General features: G+C 42.3%; 1 protein-coding gene across 7 annotated transcripts in view; it reads left to right on the forward strand.

Annotated features, from left to right (window-relative positions):
• TNIK (TRAF2 and NCK interacting kinase) overlaps nucleotides 1-20,411 on the forward strand; it is a 326,733-nt gene that overhangs the window by 406 nt on the left and 305,916 nt on the right. The window lies entirely within an intron of this gene.

Raw genomic sequence — 20,411 nt, forward strand, 5'->3', positions numbered from 1 at the left:
GAGGTGCCCCCTTGGAGCAGCGGTGGCTGCCGTGCTCCTTTCGTCAATGCAGCACTGTGCTCCGCGCATCCATCCCCCTTGGGTGCCTGCTCTCCAGTTGCCTTTGCACAGGCTCAGGCTGAGCTGTCTTTTTGTTGGTTTTTTTTTTTGTTCCCCCCGCCCTAGCCCAGGGGCATCTGGAGAGCGCCTTCTTTGCCCTTCCAATGCAAGTGGGTTTGTCTTTTGTTTGTTTTTTTCCCCTCTACCTGAGGGAGCCCTGCGTTGAAAACAAAAACCCGTAGCGCAGAGAGGATGTGGCTCTTTTTGTCCTCGGATGCAGCGTCTCTTTACAGTAGCAGCTCCCCCGCCGGTCTGCTCGCGCTTCCCTGCCGACTGCCTTGGCCGCCGTGGGGCCAGAGGGGTTGAGTCCATCTTGATGTGATTTTTTTTTTTGCTGTGAAATTTGGACATTGCAAGCTGGGGATGTTCGCCCCCATTTCCTCCCCCGCCGCCCCCCAATCACCACCATCTTCAGTCCTTTCCAGGGAATGGGCATATGCCTCCTTGCCCTTTTCATCAGACATCACCCTGCCTCCTCAGGCTTGGTTAAGCATATATTCTTAATAGCGATGCACGTGTGTGTAACTACACACTACACATGTACTGAATCTAGGAACACTGATGTGGGTTGGTTCACACCCTGTGGAGCACATTGTTGCACACTGATGCTGAGCCCCAGAGTATTTTGTTTCCTTGCCTCTTCATTTGCTGTCATCAGCCAGCCTTGCTCTTTCTTCCCACGCTTCTTCTAAGTAAGACTCTTATTTGTATTTACAATAAACCAGAAATGTATATGGTACATCAAAGATGGCAGCCAGTGTTTTTGTATTGTGATGTGTCTCTTTCTCCCCCTGTTTCTATAATTCCCTCCCCCCCACCTTTTTCATCTATTGCTGGTTTCGGCTATCCACTACTGGAGTCCTTCAGGGGAGTAGTGTTTAATCTGGACATGGCTGCTGAAACGTTGTCTGAAGGAGCCTTCCTTTATTACAGCAAGACTGCTTAGTACACCTTGCTGGTACAGGTGTTTAAGAAAAATAAAATCAAGTGATGCCCACTGAAGACTTCCAAGACTGTTGTGTGTTTTTGTTTTGTTTTGTTTGTTGGGGTTTTTTTGTTTTGTTTTTTTTTACAAATAATGTTTGCTTCAAGGCAAACCCCAAAAGATGCCCGTCTTATTCACATGCCCTACTTTTCCTTCTGCTTAGTTCCTGGCTCATTAATAGTGTAAACCAGTGGTTTTCAACCTAGACCCCCGGGGGGTCTGCAGACTATGGTCGCAGTCATCTTTTGCAGACCCCTTAGACAATCAAAAAGCATGTGAATATATAGACTTACCATTCAAGGGGGTCTGCACCTCTATTCAGAAATTTGTAGGGATCTGCACATGAAGAGAGGTTGAAAACCACTGGTGTAAACAATTGCTCCACAGTTGCAGGTGTGGACAGGATGAGGAATATGGAGGTCCTTCATGTTTAAAAACAAACTTTGAATTCTAGTTCCCCTCCCCTGCCTCAGTATCTCAGGAGAAATGTATTCAATTCTAGTTCACCTCCCCTGCCTCAGTATCTCAGGAGAAATGTCAGTCAATGGAATTAATAGCCCTATAAAGCAAACATCTTGGAGCATCAGCCCCTACATGTTGGATTTTGTTTTGGGAACAGCAGCAGTTGAATTTTCTTAATGTCTGTAACAACCAGTCTTAAAATAACATCCCTGCTTTTTGTTTTTAAGATATCTGTGTTCATGCAGATGGAGCTTTTTATTATTATTTATTTTTTCTCCATGGACTATACCCAAAGCAAGTCTGAATTGTCTGTCAGTGCAAATACAAATTAGAAATCCTCGACTGTAACTGCATTTGTTATGATTCCCCCATGTGCTTTTTTATTGTGGAATCCTAGGCTTGGAAAGATCTTGGTGGTCATTTAATGCAGGATGTGTTTATTCCTAAACCATCCAGGACCAATGCCTTTCCAGCCTCTTTTTTTTTTTTTTTTAAGTCTCCCATGAAGGAGATTCCACATGTTATCCAGGGAGCTTGTCCTAGCTGTGCCCCATGCCCCTAAAAGTAGTCTTATGAACTGGATCAACCATGGGATCAAGTGGCCTTCTTTGCTGGTAGATATACCTCAACAGACGCTAGATGTTGTGTCCATTTTATGGTGTCAGTATTCAGTGGTGGGGGCAGGAGGACCGTGGAGAATACAAAACACGCTTTGTGTATCTTTGTGTACTAAACTGAAGGGAATTTGTTCAGAGCTCCCAAAACAGTGACAGATCATATTGGAGAGAGCCCCATTTGCATCTAGTACATCAGATAAATTGTTCAAGAGTTGTCCATCTTTGTAATCACTTGACCTTCTGTAATGCTTCAAGGTCAGCAGGGCTTTGGGTGGGCTGCTGCACTGACTTGCGGTAACCCCAGGCAGCTGTAGTCTAACGTTGTGCTCTTTACACCTGCGGGTCAGCGTTGGCTCACTTGGGCCTTCACGTCTCTTCTACACTGAAGATGGTAAACACTTCCTAGATAGAGACAAAGCCCTAAGAGGGAGAATCTCAACCACTGTATAACGTAAGTGGAAGAAACCTATTTATGGAACTTTCACTTAAACTATGCAACAGGTTGATTTACATGTGGGACAAGAGTAGGATCCTAATTTGTTGTGAAATAGCTCTTCTAAACTGAATGAATTTAGTACGTAGAATAATTGTTAAAGGTAAAATATTCAATGGATGCATTGAGCAGGGCACAGTCTTCCCCAGTGTTTGCATCAGAAATCAATAAATAGTAAATTTGCTGCCTGAGCACAAAACATGGCAGTACAGAGTAATTTCACAAGGGTCACAATCTCATTTGATTAGAAAATCAGGCAAGTGTCACACTGCTGCAGGTTTATATATACCTGGATGAAGGAGATATTGTTCTTAGATCTAGGTGTTTGAAGCAGTGAAGAACAGCTATTAAAATGGATGTGGCATACAGTCAATGAAAGTCTAGTTGATTTAACAATTCATGCTAAAAGCCAGAGGAAATATTTGAAAGAAATGCTTGGGAAACTCATCACTATATCTGACTCGATTAGTGTTGTTGTTTTTCACATCCTGTCCCTCCCCACCCCCAATGTAGTTAACAAATGCAGGTTAATGAAGAAAGCAAGTAGACTATAACACTACCTTTGCTACTAATCATCTTTGCTGTACAGATGCATATTTCTCTTCTGATTTCCTTTCCTGTCAGACACCTCTACTTCCAGTGATGTGGAGTCACATATAGGGTGTGGTTTGAATAAAATAATCCTGCCTGCCGTTGTTCATGCCAGTCTGTTTTATTGCTCTTATCCATGGGCTACTAGCTTAAGTAGGATTTACAAATGTCTAAACAACTCCTTGTTGTGTCTCACCAAACTAGGCTTTATCTTAGCCAGTGCTCTATTGTCCAGCAGGGCAGTGTACATGACTTAATAATTTTGTTTCTCAATCAAAAACTAAGCACTAGGGCCTTATGATAAAATGCATGGTAACTGGTAAGTACCTCTTGGGTTTAACCCACCTTCTTTGCTGCCTCCCTCAATCATTTATACAATACTTATCACCACAGTGCCTTAGCTGCAACAGGAAGAGCTGGGTTCAAAAGGAAAGGCAGGATGAGACCATAAATGTTGGAAGAATTCTTGAAATATTGATCTGCCAGAGGTCTTCTGGTAATAATGAGTATTGTTAATGTTGCAGAAAACTGTAATTTAAAATGATGGGGCCCTTCAACAGGTAGCATGGCATGTTATACTGACACAGGGATTAGATAAATCACAAAGTAATGTTCTTTTGTATGGGGATGGGAGATATTAGGGGTTTATATATATATTTTTTGCCTTTCAACATGTTTAATAGCAGAATGAGGATGGCATGGCTATTAATTGAATAATGTTCAACATTGGGAATAGTGTAGGCTATTGACATTCACTTCCAAGAGGAGGGTTTTTAGAATAAAAATGAGAGTTTAAGTAACTAGAGATGCAATAAGACCCTCTGCTTGTACAAAGTAAATAGCATACTGTGCATCCCTGTATAATGTATATTTAAAATAAATCCATTTTGTGGTAGAAAGATCCTGTAACCTTTGAGAAGGTGGCCTTCTTTTTTTTGTGCCCAACAGCTATTCTTTTGGTAATTTTCCTCACCTTGTGTATCGTGCAGGACTTAGTTTATTTCAGCAAAACTGTACAGTGGCTGACCAGATATGACCATAAGGAAAATGCAGTAGCTCAAGTGTTGTTGGTGGCCCCTCAAATATCACAGCTACTTGAGCATAGAGTGTTATAGAATACCCAGTTATATAGTTGTGTTGCTTTAGGAAACAGTGCCCTTTGGACTTGTATGGTCCTGTTTGGCTGTAGTGTGCTAGGTACTCTTTGTTCCTATCTATGACTTAAGCCTTAAGGACTACATAGCAAATTTATCACTTGCTACATCCTTGGAAAGACTCAGGAGAAGGGGCTAGGCCCAAATTAGAGAGTAATAATAATGATAGTTCCTATTCTGATTGGTAAAAAGGGTCTTATGTGGGTCCATCTACAAAAGATGCTAACTGCTCAGTTGCCTAATAACACTGCAAAGTAGCATGCTGGGCAAACCCTGTGCTAATAGTAGTATTAGGCTACTGTGCAGTTAGTGTCTGTAAAAGCCTGTATGCTGGTGCTACTGTGCAGTAGCACTAGTTACTGTGCATTGATTTAGTACTTGGTTTTGCAAGTACTAATCTTAATGCACAATAACTATGGCGCATTAATACAAGTGTAGATGCACCCTGTATGGGACTTCATAAACCAAGAAAAGTCTCTGGGTTAGGATCCAAGGGGCGAGCAACATGGATGATGTTGTAGTGGGTGTCTGCTATAGACCAGCTGACCAGGAGGATGAGGTTTGCTTCAAACAGATAGCAGAAATTTCCTGATCACAGGCCCTGGTTCTCATGGGGGACTTCTGTCACCCTGACATCTGCTGGGAAGGCAAAACAGCAGTGTGCAGGCAATCCAAGAAGTTTTTAGAAAGTGTTAGGGACAACTTCCTGGTGCAAGTGATGGAGAAGCCAACTAAGAGCCGTGCTTTTGACCTGCTACTCACAAACAGGAAGAATTGGTGGGGAATACAGTAGGGGATGGCAATGTCTGACCCCCAAGATGCTTGAGTTCAGGATCCTGAGTAAAGGAAGGCAGGAGAGCAGCAGAGTAAGGACCCTGGACTTGAGACTCTTTCGGGGAACTGTTGGGCAGGATCTCCTGGGATGCCAGTCTGAGGGGGAAGGGAGTCCATGAGAGCTGGTTGTCTTTCAAAGAAGCCTTACTGAGAGCTCAGGAATGAACCATCCTGATGCACAGGAAGACGAGCAAGTATGACAGAAGACCAGCTTGGTTTAGGGAACTGTTCAGTGAGCTAACACAAAAAAGGAAGCTTACAAGAAGTGGAAGCTTGGACAAAGGACTAGGAAGGAATATAAGAGTATTGCTCAGATAGGCAGGGATGAAATCAGGAAGACCAAAACACAACTGGAGTAGCAGCAAGGAAGGGATGTGAAGGGTAAAAAGAAGGGTTTCTAGAAGTGTCAGCAATGAGAAGAAGATCAGGGGAAATGTTGGGTTCCTTACTGAATGGGGGAGGCAACCTAGTGACAGAGGATGTGGAAAAGGCTGAAGTACTCAATGCCTTCTTTACCTCAGTCTTCACAGGCAAGGTCAGCTCCTAGACGACTGCTCCTGGAAGCACAATTTGGGGAGGAGGTGAGCAGCCAACATTGTTGAAAGAATAGATTAGGTAGGGACTATTATAAAAAAAAGTTGGATGTGTACTGTGTACAAGTCTGTGCGGCTGGATGCGATGCACCTAAGGGTGCTGAGGTTGTTGGCCAGTGTGATTGCAGAGCCACTGGCCATTATATTTGAAGACACGTGGTGATGACGAGATGTCCTGGACAACTGGAAAATGGTAAATATAGTGCCAATTTTTAAGAAAGGGAAGAAAGAGGATCCAGGGAACTACAGACCAGTCAGCTTCACCTCAGTCCCTGGAAAAATCATGGAGCAGATCCTCAAGGAATCCATTTCTAAGCACTTGGAGGAGAAGGTGATTAGGAACAGTCAGCATGGATTCACCAAGGGCATGTCATGCCTGTCCAACCTGTTCAATATGACTGCTTCTGTGGATGCAGGGAGAGCAGTGGACATGATAATACCTTGACTTCAGCAAGTCTTTTGATACAGTCTCCCACAGCATTCTGGTCAGGTGGATGGAAAACTGGCTGCATCATCAGACTCAAAGGGTAGAAATCAACTGCTGGATGTCCGTTTGGCAGCTGCCGCAGGGGCACCAACTGGAGTGCCTCAGGGGTTGGTCCTGAGGCTAGTTTTGTTCAATTTCTTCATCAGTCCCGTGGACGATGGGATGGAGTGCACCCTCAGCAAGTTTGCAGATGACAGCAAGCTGGGGAGAGGTAGTAGATATGCTGGAGCCATAGGGCTAGGATTCAGTGACCTGGGCAAATTGGAGGACTGGACCAAAGGAAATGTCATGAGGTTCAGTAAGGACACATGCAGGGTCCTGCACTTAGGACAGAACAATCTCATCCATTTGTACAGGCTGGGGGCTGACTGGCTAAGCAGCAGCTCTGCAGAAAAGGACCTGGGGGTTACAGTGGACGAGAAGGTGAATATGAACCAGCAGTGTGCCCTTGTTGTGAAGAAGGCTAATGGCATACTGGGCTGCATCAGGAGGAGCATTGTCACCAGATCAAGGGAAGTGATTATTCCTCTCTATTTGGCACCAGTGAAGCCACATCTGAAGTAGTGTGTCCAGATATGGGCTCCCCCACTACAGAAAAGATGGGGACGGATTGGGAAGAGAGTCCAGTGGAAGGCAACAGAAATGGTTTGGCATCTCAGGCACGTGACTTCTGAAGAGAGGCTGAGGGAACTGGGCTTATTTAACTTGGAGAAGAGGAGACGGGTGGTGGGGAGGGAGGGGATCTAATAGCAGCCTTCAACTACCTGCAGGGGGTTCCATAGAAGATGGAGTCTGGACTGTTCTCAGTGGTGGCAGATGACAGAACAAGGAGCAACTGTCTCAAGTTGCAGCAAGGGAAATTTAGGTTAGATATTAGGAAAAACATTCTCACTAGGAAGGTAGTGAAATACTGGAACAAGTTACCCACAGAGGTGGTAGAATCTCCATTCCTGGAAGTTTTTACTACCCAGGTAGACAGAGCCTTGGCTGGGATGATCTAGTTGGGGGGCCCTGCTTTGAGCAGGGGGTTGGGCTAGTTGACGTCCTGTGGTCCCTTCCAACCATAACTTACTATGATTTGAAGAGTAGGTCCAGGGATTATATAAGGGGAACACAATAAGGTTGGAGTCTGATCTAATATACACCTGGGTGTTTAAAGCTCCTTTTTTTGTTTTTGGTGAAGTCTTGCTAGTTCCTTCTACCTCAATTTCTGGGTGCCTCATTTTAGACCCATTAAAAGAAGCTTCACTTCCCAGAAGTGCTGAACACCTGCCCTCTGAAAACAATCCCTTTTTAAGGTGCGTGAAGTAGCACCCACAATCTCTAGTCACTTTGAAAGCTCTTGGACTTGATAGTGATTCCTTGAGAAGACCCTGCAGAAGCAAGGATACCAACTCTCATTGGTCAGTGCTGGAAGAACCCTACCAAGGTCACTTGTTATTCCCATAACCCTGTCTCTAGTGGTTTATAGTAAATTTTCAACAGCCACTTACTTACATTAGCTCATCTTTATCAATTAACATAAAAGCTCCTCATTCAGTAAAAATAGTAGTGTTGTACTGTTGCCAGTACTTCATCAAATTGGGGTATATCAAATACAGTAAGAGATGTGTGATAAAATAATAATAATGTATCAAATCTACATCCAACTACTCTAAAACATTGTATGTCCCAGTGTGTTGTTGGAGGGAAGTCCTGGGAAAGAGCCTCATTAAAATGTTGTCACTAAAATGAGGGGGAAGGACTCTGCCACCTGTGAATCCACCCTACTAGAAGTGACTGAGCCCTGCTGCCTATAGACTGCTTTGGAAGGAATCCTTGTTTGTGTTTTGCTTCTGCGTGATATGCTAAAATCTGAAGTGTCAGGTGTTTTCTTAAAAATCTTGGGAACGACACTTCCCCCACAACTCCTAACGTGGTCTTCGTCATCACTTATTGCACATAACTAACAAAGTGCTGAACTGTCAATATGCTGTGTATTCCAAGTATAAACACTTCCAGCACATGCATGCACTTAAATATATTTAAACCTATTTTAGGAAGAAAAAAAATGTTTAGCACATGCTTAAAGCTAAATATGCTTATGTGCTATGGTGAAGAAGCATGTAGTCTTCAAATGGGGACTGTGCGTATGTGTTCTGTTTTGTTTTTTGTTTATGTATTTTTGCCAGAGTGGTTGGTTAGTGTGATGAGAGCTTTGGTTTAAAGCAAAATGAAAGAGATCTATCTCCAGTCTCTCCTTTATATCTTCTAGTCCCGAGCAGTTAGTGAAAGCCAAGGAGTAGGGGATTTTGCTAAAAACACAGGTAGCTCTTTGTTGGTACTGTGCATCCTGTATGCATGATATCCTGTTTTCAGTCTTTGTGTAGTGGGGTTGCTCTCCATGCCCACTCCTAGGTCTTGGCAACTTAGGTGAGATGTTTTGAAACCTCAACTCGGGTGAGATGTTTTGAAATCTTATGTTGAGTAGGTGAAAACTATTGTTGTTTAAATTCTAAAGTAAAATAATCTTATGATTTGCTTTTGCATTTCTGACTTCCTAATTTCTGAGAATTGTAGGAAGTAGCACTGACATGTTGCCTCTCATCTGAAGTTATATACAGTATCTCTTTTGCATCAAATATTCACTCTGTGAATAAAAGCTAGTAGTAGTTAATTTGAAATGCCTTTAGATTCTGGAATTGTGGATTCAGGTTTATCCATTTGTTGCTAATGGTATAACTGGGGTTGTTGCCTTTGTCTCATGGACACACTTTCCTTCTGGAGGTCTGTTGTGTATAGTATTTTTATGCAGCTCTTGGCTAACAATATGTGCACTTCTAAACACTGCTATCAAGGCAGTTGTTTTAAAACTCCCAAACTGGTGCAAATCTGCCAAGCATGTAAAGGCATTCATAAAGTTAACCATGGGCCCGAACAGATCTGCATGTGCTTGCATGTTGTCCTCAACTGGGCTTTGACTGTGGTAAAAAAGCCATTAAAATGGTGCATATATAAGGTGTATCCTGATTCCCTGCACATCTAGGAATAACTGTAGACCTCAACCATGTGAAGGAGTCTTTCCATCTGTATTAAATGTAGTGGGTACGGATTGTTAAGAAACTTGTCTTTGAACTGGCTATGAATGTATTGAAAAATAGTCTGCTGTGTTTTCATCAGGAAGAGATTCACTTGCAAGTTGCCATATATTTCCCTGATGCACAGAACGTTTTCTTGCATCTTGGCCCTGCAGATTCCGAGACAATCTATGAAAATCCTTCCCTCAAGATCATGTTTGAATCTTTTGAATATACCCAAATTGGGCTTGCAATGGGGATTCTAAATGTTAGTGCCAATTGCTCTACTTGATTTCTGAAGACCAAGGGTAGCATATTGATCTCTTTTTCTGATTTACACCTACCTAAAACATAAACAAGGAGCTGTTTTAAAACAGCTTTGTTTAGGTTTGCCAGAGCTCGATTGATAGGGGAATCTAGCAGCACCTAGCAAATGGGGAATGTGATCCAGAGTAATAAAAATTAATTTGATGCAATTTACCAGTGTCAGAGTTGCCAGTCACAACTGGCATCAGAGAGAGGGAGAAGAGAATCCAATTCCCACTGGGCATGAAACAGTACTTTTCCCTGCCCCCCCTTCCTGTTCAGGTGCCAATTTTTCTTTTGGTTCTGTAATATTATAATTCTCTTCCAGTTTGTAAAACGGTTTGGGGAATTGATGCTTATAATCACACCCAGCTTTTCTATTCAGCTTTCATTCTCAGCTTTCCAGAGGGAGGTGAATGTCTCTTCCCACTGGTGTCTCAAGGTCACTGATAGCAGACCAGTGGTAGAGAATTCAGGCCTTCTGATGCCTGGTGTGTTTTCCTATGCACTGTACTATGTAGTTGGAGAAGCATAAATCACGTAGCTCGGTTTAAATGAGCAGCTGCATTTACCGATGATAAATCTGATGGCTCTCTTTTTTTTTTTTTCCCCTTTCATATTCCTTCTTCCTGTACCCTTTTGTCATTTTGAACTCTGGCTGCACACTGGAACGGCCTGAGAACAGAAGAGACAGCAAGTAGAACAATTTGTATTAGAGATAAGCAACTTACATGTAGGATGTTAAAACTTATGGTTTCTGGGGGAGAATTGTTAAAGCACACACCCTTAGGTAACTATACAACTTATTTTCCTGAGCGAGGTGTAGGGCTAATTCTTGGAGGGCTTGTCTTCCTAGCATGTAAGGGAGGGTGACCTGTGCTTCATAGGATTGGACCCTCACTTTTTTGCTTTTTATACCGGAAGATGTTTGCTAATTACTTTGGTAAATAGCTTTTTATAACCTCAGTGGTGGATTCCCTCCCCCCCCCCCCCTTTTTTTTTTTTTGAAGTGGTTCAATCATAATTGAATTATAATTTTCTGCACTTCTGATTTTATTTTGAAATAGCAAATGCTTTCAGAGCATAGCGAGCCTTTCTACCCTTCCATCCTGAATATTTCTTTCTGATGTTAATTTCCTGCATTACTCACACTCCACCCCACACACAGACTCCCTCTGCCAAAACCCAGAAGTTCAAGGTCTGTATTAGCAATAATAAATCATAAACGTGTATAACGAGGCACTTGGTGTTAGTGTATCAGATGCGTTTAACATAGTTGAGAGCAAACACTTCCTCCCTCCAGAGTAGGTGAGCAAACACTATGCTGACTTCCTTTCCCGGTGCACAAGGATGGAGCAGAGTGAAACCCAGGCACAAGTGTTGATGGATCCTGATCCCTGCTTTGTCGTAGAATTGGTCAAGAAAACAGGAAGTAGGGTTCCTTGGTGGAAAACATCGACTCGGTAAATAAAACAGCAATCTCTACGTTGTCAGAAATCTGATGAACAAAAATCTGAGGAAGCTGATACTCCTGTGAATATTTTATCAAGAACTCATTACTTATTTATTTTCAAAGAAAAGGTTTGAAAGGAGAACTCTCAGCTAGACGTGACCAAATGGTTTCCAGCTTACAGTTGATAGAAGCCCTAGACCTAAATGTCTCTGGTCAGGCCTGAGTCATAAATCCAGTGGAACACATTGCAGAGAGGTGAGCCAGCCTGTGTGATTGCCCAGCCTGTGGTTGGTAACACCTTAAAACAAAGGGATGGAAGTTAAAAATCCTTTCCTAATTTTGGCATGTGATGTGTACATCACTCGGTCTATTTATTAGCATCTTGCAGGTATCAGGCAGGCACTCCAGGGCAGCCTCTACAACCAACTTAACCTTGACCTAGAAAGTGTGCTCCCATAGGGATGGCAGCAGATTCCTTCTCTTTGTTGCCTTCCTCTTGGGTCTCAGTGTGATGAGAATTCCTTATTAAGTGAGGTTATATCAGAATGAGTTGCATTTTGCAGCAGGCACAGATGGGAAGTGTACTGTATTGTATTTACCTACCAGGGCCACAAATGGAATAGCTTCTAAAAGGTCACAGTTCTGTTGTGATAATGGACTGATGTCCTCCATAGCCAGACCTCTGATTTGAAATTTTATTTGGGATTTTACCCAGCCCCTGGCCTTGGTGGGTGAGTTGTATATAGTAGGTATAAACTGGGAACTGGGATAATGCCTGGAAGAACAACAACAACTTCATAAATAATTTCTGGCATCCCTCTGTAAAGAAAGCATTTGTAGTGCACTCCTGATGATCTGTTAGAATAAGGAAAATGTCCTCCATACTGAACTTGTATTAGACAGTAGTGGATGTTGGGGACCATAGGCTTGCTTGGGAAAACGGATCTGGAAAATCCAGGTGGTTCTACAATTCCTGTATATTTACTTGTGAGCTGAAAACTAGCTTAGGGTCCTGAAAGAACAGTACTTTGCTTAATTTGCTCAAGAATCTGGGAATAAGTTACTCATAAGAGTAAATTGTTATTGACTTAATTAGTATAACGTGTTGTAAACTGCACCACTCCCAAAAGTGTGCATGTATGCCTGGACTGGTACAGGGAGAGGTTATTTTAGTTATAAAAGGTACGTAACAACTTTTACCATTCTTGCCTGTTTTCTCAGTCAAGTGTGTTTGAAGAGCTAAATGATTGGATTCTTATTTTGAAATGACATTTGAAAGCCATGGATGTTGCTTTTATAAACAAACAGAAAATATAAAATGAATGTGGCTATCAACACTTTAAAAAAAAAAACAACAAAAAACTTTTGCTTGACCCCAACTCAAAACTGGACAGGAGATCTACAATCAGTCAAACTGTCCCTTTTTTTTTTTAAGGCATCAAACATGGTACCTTGCATGACATGCAGGCCTTTAATAAGGAATTCTTATGTTAACACTGTGCCTTTAACCTGAGAAATGGAGACTGGCTAAATAGGTCCATTAGAGATAGAGAGTCCTTGCTGAAGAAACTGCATGGCTTGAATCCAATGAAATGTGCACAGTAACTACTGTGCCTTGCTACATTTATACACGAGATGAAAGCTGTAGAGATGTTTAGAATTTATAATTTCTGGATTGGATCCTTGCAAGTTTATTGTGGCTTTTTTTTGTAAATGTGTGTTTGTGTCCTCCTTTTCTTTCATAATGTTTTATGAAACTGTCTGGTAAAAGGGAATTCAAGTGGACACATCCCTCCCCAGTTCCTTTCCCCCAGTTTTCTAGATACTGCTTTGTACCACATGTAACATGCCTGACGTGGTGACCAGACATCACCCTGATATCATGAATGCAGTGATCTTCAAATGGTAGAAGCTATAGGAGTGCCAAGCACGATTGTTATTACTGAAATATGTGCTGGACAACAAGATGGTCAGAGGTGAAATTGGAGGATATTATTTGGATACTGAATTTTATTATTTCCCTCCAGGTGTTTTTCTGTGAGTTTGGTCAGATTGGCAACTTGGCTTTAGACGCATCTGACTTTCAGAAGCAACAGATGTATTTTGGGAACATAAATGGGATGCTTGGGGGATTTATTTTTTTGAATGTGCTTAGCACTAGCCCAGATCTGCTTCATTGAAATCAACTTAGATCAAGTTGATTTCAATGAGTGCTCACTTAGGCCAGTACAAAGGGCTTCTAAATATCCCCACCTGCATGCTGGCACAAATTGGGAGCTTTTTAAAGAGGCCAACATTTTCAAAGTTGGATGCTTAAAGTAAAGCACCAAAGTAACATGGGCTGGTTTTTCAGAGGCATTGTGGAATCAGGTTGCTTCCACAAAGCTGACTTATCTGAGGCAGCCATGATCACAAATCTTGGTCTAAAATGTATGCATCTGAGCTTGTTCGGATAAATAGGATGAAAGTTTTTTGAAGAGGGAACCAAAATACTTCCAAAAGCTCTTTAGCCATTTAAGTTGTCACTTAATCTTTAGTCTCTACAGTTTCTTACTGAAGGCAGCTTAACTGGTTCCCTCATATAAAGACTAGATAAGAGTAGTTTTTCATAAGCTAGCTGACAGTTAAAGCATTCCAAGCCATGGGTTAGCTACCTGTAGCTTACTAAATACCCAGAACCAAAATAGCCCCAGAAAGAGTGGTACTTCCAGGGATCCAGTGGGAAGTACACACCTGTCCCACCTCACAATTGGTTGCTTTTGGCAATGGGAGTGCTGAAGTCTCTGCCAGCAAGTCATGCAATACTTTGCATTTTCTAAATTGCTAGTACTCCATGGGAAAATGACTGGGATGTATGGAGAACCCATGCTTTTCGACTAAAACCAGGGACCTAGCCAACAAAAGGAAAAGGGTTGTAAATACATTTTCTGTCCACGTGGACCAGATGCCTTCACTGCAATAAACCTTCAGCCATAAAATATTTATTAGCTGCAGCAAATACTGCAGTGATTCTGGTCTTCCTTCTGCTATTCTATAGGGACCAGTGTATTAGTGGGGCTGGGATGACACGGGTGTTAAGGTGCATAGTTGACAGCCCAGAGGTTGTAAGTTCAAGGCCATAGCAGAAGTGCTCATGGTGCAACCCTGTCAGATTCCACTGAATCTGCAAATTCTACTAAATACCTTGTCACAAAGACACAAACAAAAGAAAGTATATTAGTATCTTCAAAGAGTCTGGGTAGAAGCTAAATGAAACTCAAGGAATGAGGGGTTTGTAGATGTTCTACCAAGTGAAACTCTCAGGCAGCATGAGTATCTCTAATGCCTCCCTCCTCCTGCCCATTTGGACAGGTCTTATAAGGATGCGTCTCAAAATGGATGAAACCACACTTTCCCCAGCCAAGTACTTTGAATTCAATACCATCTCTTCTCTGGCAACAAGTCATGGAAATCTTGGGTATCAACACAGAATTGATATTTTTGAATTGTTATGGGCACGAGCAGTGCAATGAGAATGGAAAAGCAGCTGGCTGGTGCAGAAACGAAATGGAGCCCGTGGAGTTGAGTTGGGACCAGAGAGATGGTCGTTCTTCAGATGGCAGTTAAGGCTATGTTTAAACTGATCTTTTTTCCAGGCAGTATTTAAACATGCACTTAATCCTTGCCTGAATCAGTTTCTACCATTAGTATCAGCTCATTCTCAGCTAAGTGACTTAGAAATCAGATGTTTATGCATAATGTGCGCACAATGCTTGAGGAACATGTTAGCCTTGGAAATGGAAAAGACCTACTGAGGTAACTTTGAGGTGGAGGGAGAAAATGGAAGATAACATTGTTAAAGCAGCCTTAACCTGGGATTCTGAATTGCGTCCAGACAGATGCCACTTGAGCATGTAAATTGTGCAGTCAAATGTCCATCTCCTTAGCAGAGGAAGGACTCTTGCACTAGCAAGAATGCATATGCAGTACCTGGTATGGATCCTCTAAATGCGATGTAATGTGATTAAAGTTGGAGCAGATATAGGAAAGTTGGGCTGGAAGCGATTTTACAAGTTCATCTAATCCACACCCCTGCTCAAAGCAAGATCATCCCTGAATAACCATCCCAGCCAAGTGTCTGTCTAATCTGCTCTTGAAAACTTCCAAGGATGGAGCGTCCAAACCTTCTCTAGGTAACCTGTTCCAATACTTGACCATCTTCATAGTGAGAAAGTTCCTCCTCATCTCCAACCTAAATTTGCCTTGGGTGAAGCTTGAGGTGTTGTTTCCAGTTCTGTCCCCTAGTCATGGAGAAAAGACCATCTTCATCCTCTCTGTAACTGCCCTTCAGGTATTTGAAGACTGTTATCTAATCCCCTCAGTTTTCTCTTCTCCAGACTAAATAACCGTAGTCCTTTCAGCCTTTTCTCAAAAATCTTGCCTCCCAGGCCCCTAGACATTTTTGTTGCTCTGCACTGGATTATTTCTAAACTGTCCACATCCTTCTCGAAGTGTGAAGCCCAAAAGTGGGCACAGTATTCCAGGTGGGACCTCACCAGCACTATATAGAGTAGAAGAATCATTTCCCTTGACTTTCAAGAGATACTTCTGTTGATACAACTCAGTATGCTGTTGGCTTTTTTTTTTTTTGGTCTTTTTTTTAACAAGTGCACATAGCTGACTTGTAGTCAGCTTCTGGTCTGTTGTAACCCCTGGGTCTTCCTGTGTAGTACTGCAGCATAGCCAGTCAAGCCCCATATACATATGCTTAGGTGTTGTTTTACGTTTGTTTTATACATGTATGTGAATTTATTCTTGGATTTGGAACACGGCTGTGCAGCTGTCCTGGGGTAACTTGCATATTAGGTGGATTTTATAGATGCCTTCCTGTTATGAGCTCCTTAATACCTAGCAACCTGTTTGCCTTTAAACAAATGGGTACCCTAGGATGGACACATACAGATGAACTCTAAGGCCACGTACAGACATTCTGGGCATTTTTACACATTCAGGTGCTACAGTGCCGAGTGCTTTGAACAGCACCAGCCTCTGTGACGCTTCCGGTTGTATAAGTGGCAAAATGCACTTCAGTGCTGAGAAAATGACAGCAGCACGCTTTTGAACTAAAACACATTGGAGGTGCTTTAGTTTAAAAGTGCGTTGCTGCCATTTTCTGTGTGCATACTTAGCTGTTTATGCAACTGCACATGGTGCAACGTGGTGCACGTCAGCTTGTGTGCAGAGCAGACTCAAGTAATTAAGTCGTCTCTGAAGTGGCGGATCTCCAGCATGTTGTGGGATGAAAAAATGTGTATAAATGCCCTCAGTTTCTCTTGGGAGAGCAACTGGTCTCCTAGTAGAAACCACAAGTATACAGATGTGTACGGATTTTTCTCTTGGAGCAAAAATGGGTGCTCTGGGAGAAAAGTAACCTAGGAACAACAACAATCTCCTCTGGGAGAGTTTCTCCTGGGAGAGCAAAATGTCTGTATAGGTTCTTCTGAGAGACGCCACAGCACAGTCCTCCAGCATCCTGGGGTGCTTTGCTCATGCTTTTTCTGTCTTCCAGCCCCCTCCCCACCACTCTCCCCTGGAGACATGGTGTCACTTGCTGGACTCTGCTGCTCCAGCCAAGCAGGGAGCAGAATACATCCCCTTCACAATCCCCCACATTGTGCTTCAGGGAGATGCAGGCTAATCATAATTGTTCATCAGGGCTGCCCTGTGCACTGCTGCCACGTGTCTCTGGGCCAACTGAGGGAGCCTACAGAGTGTGCTGAGCTGTGTACGCCGGGGGCCCCTAGCTGCACGGGACCAGCACTGTAAGCACTCTGTTTTTCAGGGGCTCAGCATTCAAATATCTGTTTACGGGCCTCCAGTTCAGTTTGTGGTGTTTTTTTCATTTGTTTGTTTTTTCCCCTACCAGGGGAACCAACCTGGGAGAACTCTCCCAGATCATTTGCATGTTTGTGTGCAACCTAAACCTATGTATAACTGTGTCAATTGTGTTTTACTTTTGGCCTTCTCAAAGGTAAGTTGTATTTGGCACAAGTGAAGTTCCCTAGTTTTGGAGTTTTGCATTGTTTGTATATTAGTATATTACCCTATCTTCCTTGAAATGGCCCTATTGATGGTGCTTCATCCACTGCATTGCAAGACTGTTTTACAGCCTGATCAATCTGATGGATACTTTATTAGAGCGTTCTGTTGCTTTTTTTAGTTGCTCAGATTTTATTGCTGTGGTAGCAATTGTGGTGCTAAAATGTGTACTGTGCAGTTTCTTCAGTAACTTTGTTTGAGTTCTTAGAATTCCACCCTGTCAAGGAACAGAAAAATATAACAAGGAAAATAACATAAAAACTTGGAAAAATGGTTATCTTCTTTATTCATGTGTTGAATGTCATAATCCTGTAGGGAGAACTGAACACCCATCTCTGAGTCATCTGGTTACAGGGTGTGATATTTTGTTTCGGTGCAGGAGTACATGATGACACTGCATGTGGCTTGAACATTCCAGTTACTTCTATGTGAGGAAGATAAAGCAAGCCATGAGGGTAATAATAGATGGAAAGACTTGGTGGTAAAACCAGAACAGCTGTAAAATGAATGCAATTAATACACCTTTTATGAAACAGGTGTATTCCTTCTTAAAGGAAATCATTGAGGACACATTATCATTTATAATGGTGACCTGGTTCAGATGACTCATGCTGTAATAATATAATAATAATACAAGTCACTTGCTAATGATGGCTTGCAAAGAAGAAATATCAAATTCCAGTAACTTTTTTTTTCCTGTTAGCGGAGAGGTAGCTGTATTAGTCTGTAGTCTAGCAGAAGGCAGGGTAAAGATGTACCTTGTAGACTAACTGAATTGGAGATACACATGAGCTTGCTTTACCACAAGCATTGTGTGGTACAAGAATGAGGCAAAGGAAGGTTTTCCTATGATTTGCCTGGAAAAAAAAAAAAAAAGGTGGTGTTTAGAACTATGAATACTTCTGTGCTTAGTTGTTTGGGATGTGCAACACAGACTGGAATGAAGTACTTGGGTTACTGCAAAGATAGTGGAAAGGCAGGGATGGTGAGGTCTGCTAATTCCAGCCAACCTTCCCAGCTGTCAAACAGATTTCAGAGGTGGAAGTTGGGAGCACAACATTATATTGGCAAGATCTTGTTATATGTTAATATTTAATACTGGGTGTGACTGGATATATATTACAAGTGTTATTAACCTGACGTAAGGTGATTGTATCTGTGGCGTGCTTATAATAGTTGGTTGTAGCCATGTTGGTCTAAGGACATATGCAAACAAGGTTCTTTGGGTGTAGCCATGTTGGTCTAAGGACATATGCAAACAAGGCTCTTCAGGTAAATGTGGTATCTTTCATTAGACCCAGTAAATAGTTGGAAAATTGTTTTTTACAAGCTTTTGGGCACAAACACTCTTCTTGTGGTGTGTTTTTCACCATGGTGGAATAGAAGCCAATATGCAAAATGCAGGTCTGTGAAAATGCAAATGTGTGGCAGTGAGGATCAGAGGGAATGGAAGACAGATAGGTGTGAGACAGGTAGATGCGGGGGGGGGGTGGTGGAAAGGGAGGGATGTTGACCTGGTGATAGGATGTGTAGCTGGTAAAATGCAGACAGGTTACCTGGGGTTATGAGATGGCAGGTAACCTGTCTTCATTTTACCAGCTACATCCTATCACCAGGTCAATGTTCCTCCATTTCCACTCTTTTTCATTCCCCAGAAGCATAGAAAGAAGCATATTGGCTTCTTTTCTACAATGGGGTGTAGGTTGTAGCTGTGTTGGTCTAAGAACATGTGAGTTGGTCTAATAAGGTATTGCCTGATTTATTTTATTAGTGGCTATTAATCACCATTCTCTGTCTTTGAATTGGTGATGTAACTAGGGGTAGGCAAGTGGGTACTGGTCCAAAGCACCAATTTGGAGCAGGTGCTGGTTTAGACTGGTGGTACCTGGGGAATTTGTGTGATGGCAGAAACACTCAAGTTCTCTTGAGTCTCTGGCAAGACTCTCTTTCCTTCCTTTCCTGCCCCCCGTGAGGGGACCAGAATTGCTTGCTTAAACGTGATGGATTATTTGACATTGTATGGGGGCTTTAAAAATACCAATAGAAGGAACGGATCCTTGATCAAAACACATGAACTGAAGGCTAGAAAGTGAATTTAGGTTCAGTTATAATACCTTGACAAGTAGCCCTAGAAGTGGATGTGATTTCAAATGCATGTCTTGATCATAACTGCTTCTGTTACTCCTTCTTTGGTCTCAGGGTAGGAGGTGAGAAGTAGTACTGTGATCTAGAGTAGCCAACTTGTGTATGTGCATGTGCGGCATTTGGCACATGTCTTGTTTACTTTTAAGCTCTGGGTCCTGGAATCCTCATTTGGTAAGGGTTGGTTTGTCCTAGTTACCAGGCATAGTTAATTTTCTAGCTCTCATGACTGTAAGAGACCACCTTGAAAACATGACCCAGATGTACCCTAAAAGTATTACAGGGGTGTAGGTTGTAGCTGTGTTGGTCTAAAGACATAAGCAGACAAGGTTCTATGGGTAAATCTGATCTCTTTTATTAGACCAACTTAAATAGTTGGAAAACAATTTAAAAACCTGACGAAGGGTTTTTGACTTGCTTAAAAATTGTTTTCCAACTATTTAAGTTGGTCTAATAAAAGAGATCAGATTCACCCAAAGAACCTTGTCTTTCTAAAAGGATTGGAAGTTAAAAGGCAAATAAAGGAACACCAAATCTATTAACTTTTAGAATCAAAATGACTGTTTTTGTGGGACTAACTGGTGCATTTTACATTGTGGGACATGATAGTATTGCAGTAGCAAATAGACTTCTCCAGGCAGCCTCAAGACGCGTTGGCCAGTGAATAAGGAACCAAGATTTGTATTTCATTTCCCTGCTGCTTATTCCAGCAAGGAGGAGGCAGGCACTCTGCAGATCCTCCGTGCCTAGATCCAAAGTCTGGACAGTGCAGACAGAATTAGAAGAGGTGCTAACTGGGTAAAATGCAAATTATAAAGGATCATAGTGGTAGCAGTGTTAGAGAGGAGACTTGAGTTAGAGGGAGTATAAAGGAGTGTGTTTGAAAGAGAGAAGCTTCTTGGTCAGTAAAGAAGAGCGTTAATTTTACCTACAGGTGCCTGAAACTGCCACCTCCAAAACATTTAGGCGTTGGTAGGCAAACCATAGATTCGTAGATGCTAGGGTCAGAAGGGACCTCAATAGATCATCAAGTCCGACCCCCTGCATAGGCAGGAAAGAGT

Source organism: Alligator sinensis, unplaced genomic scaffold (genome assembly GCF_000455745.1).
Source record: "Alligator sinensis unplaced genomic scaffold, ASM45574v1 scaffold379_1, whole genome shotgun sequence".
NCBI lineage: Eukaryota > Metazoa > Chordata > Crocodylia > Alligatoridae > Alligator > Alligator sinensis.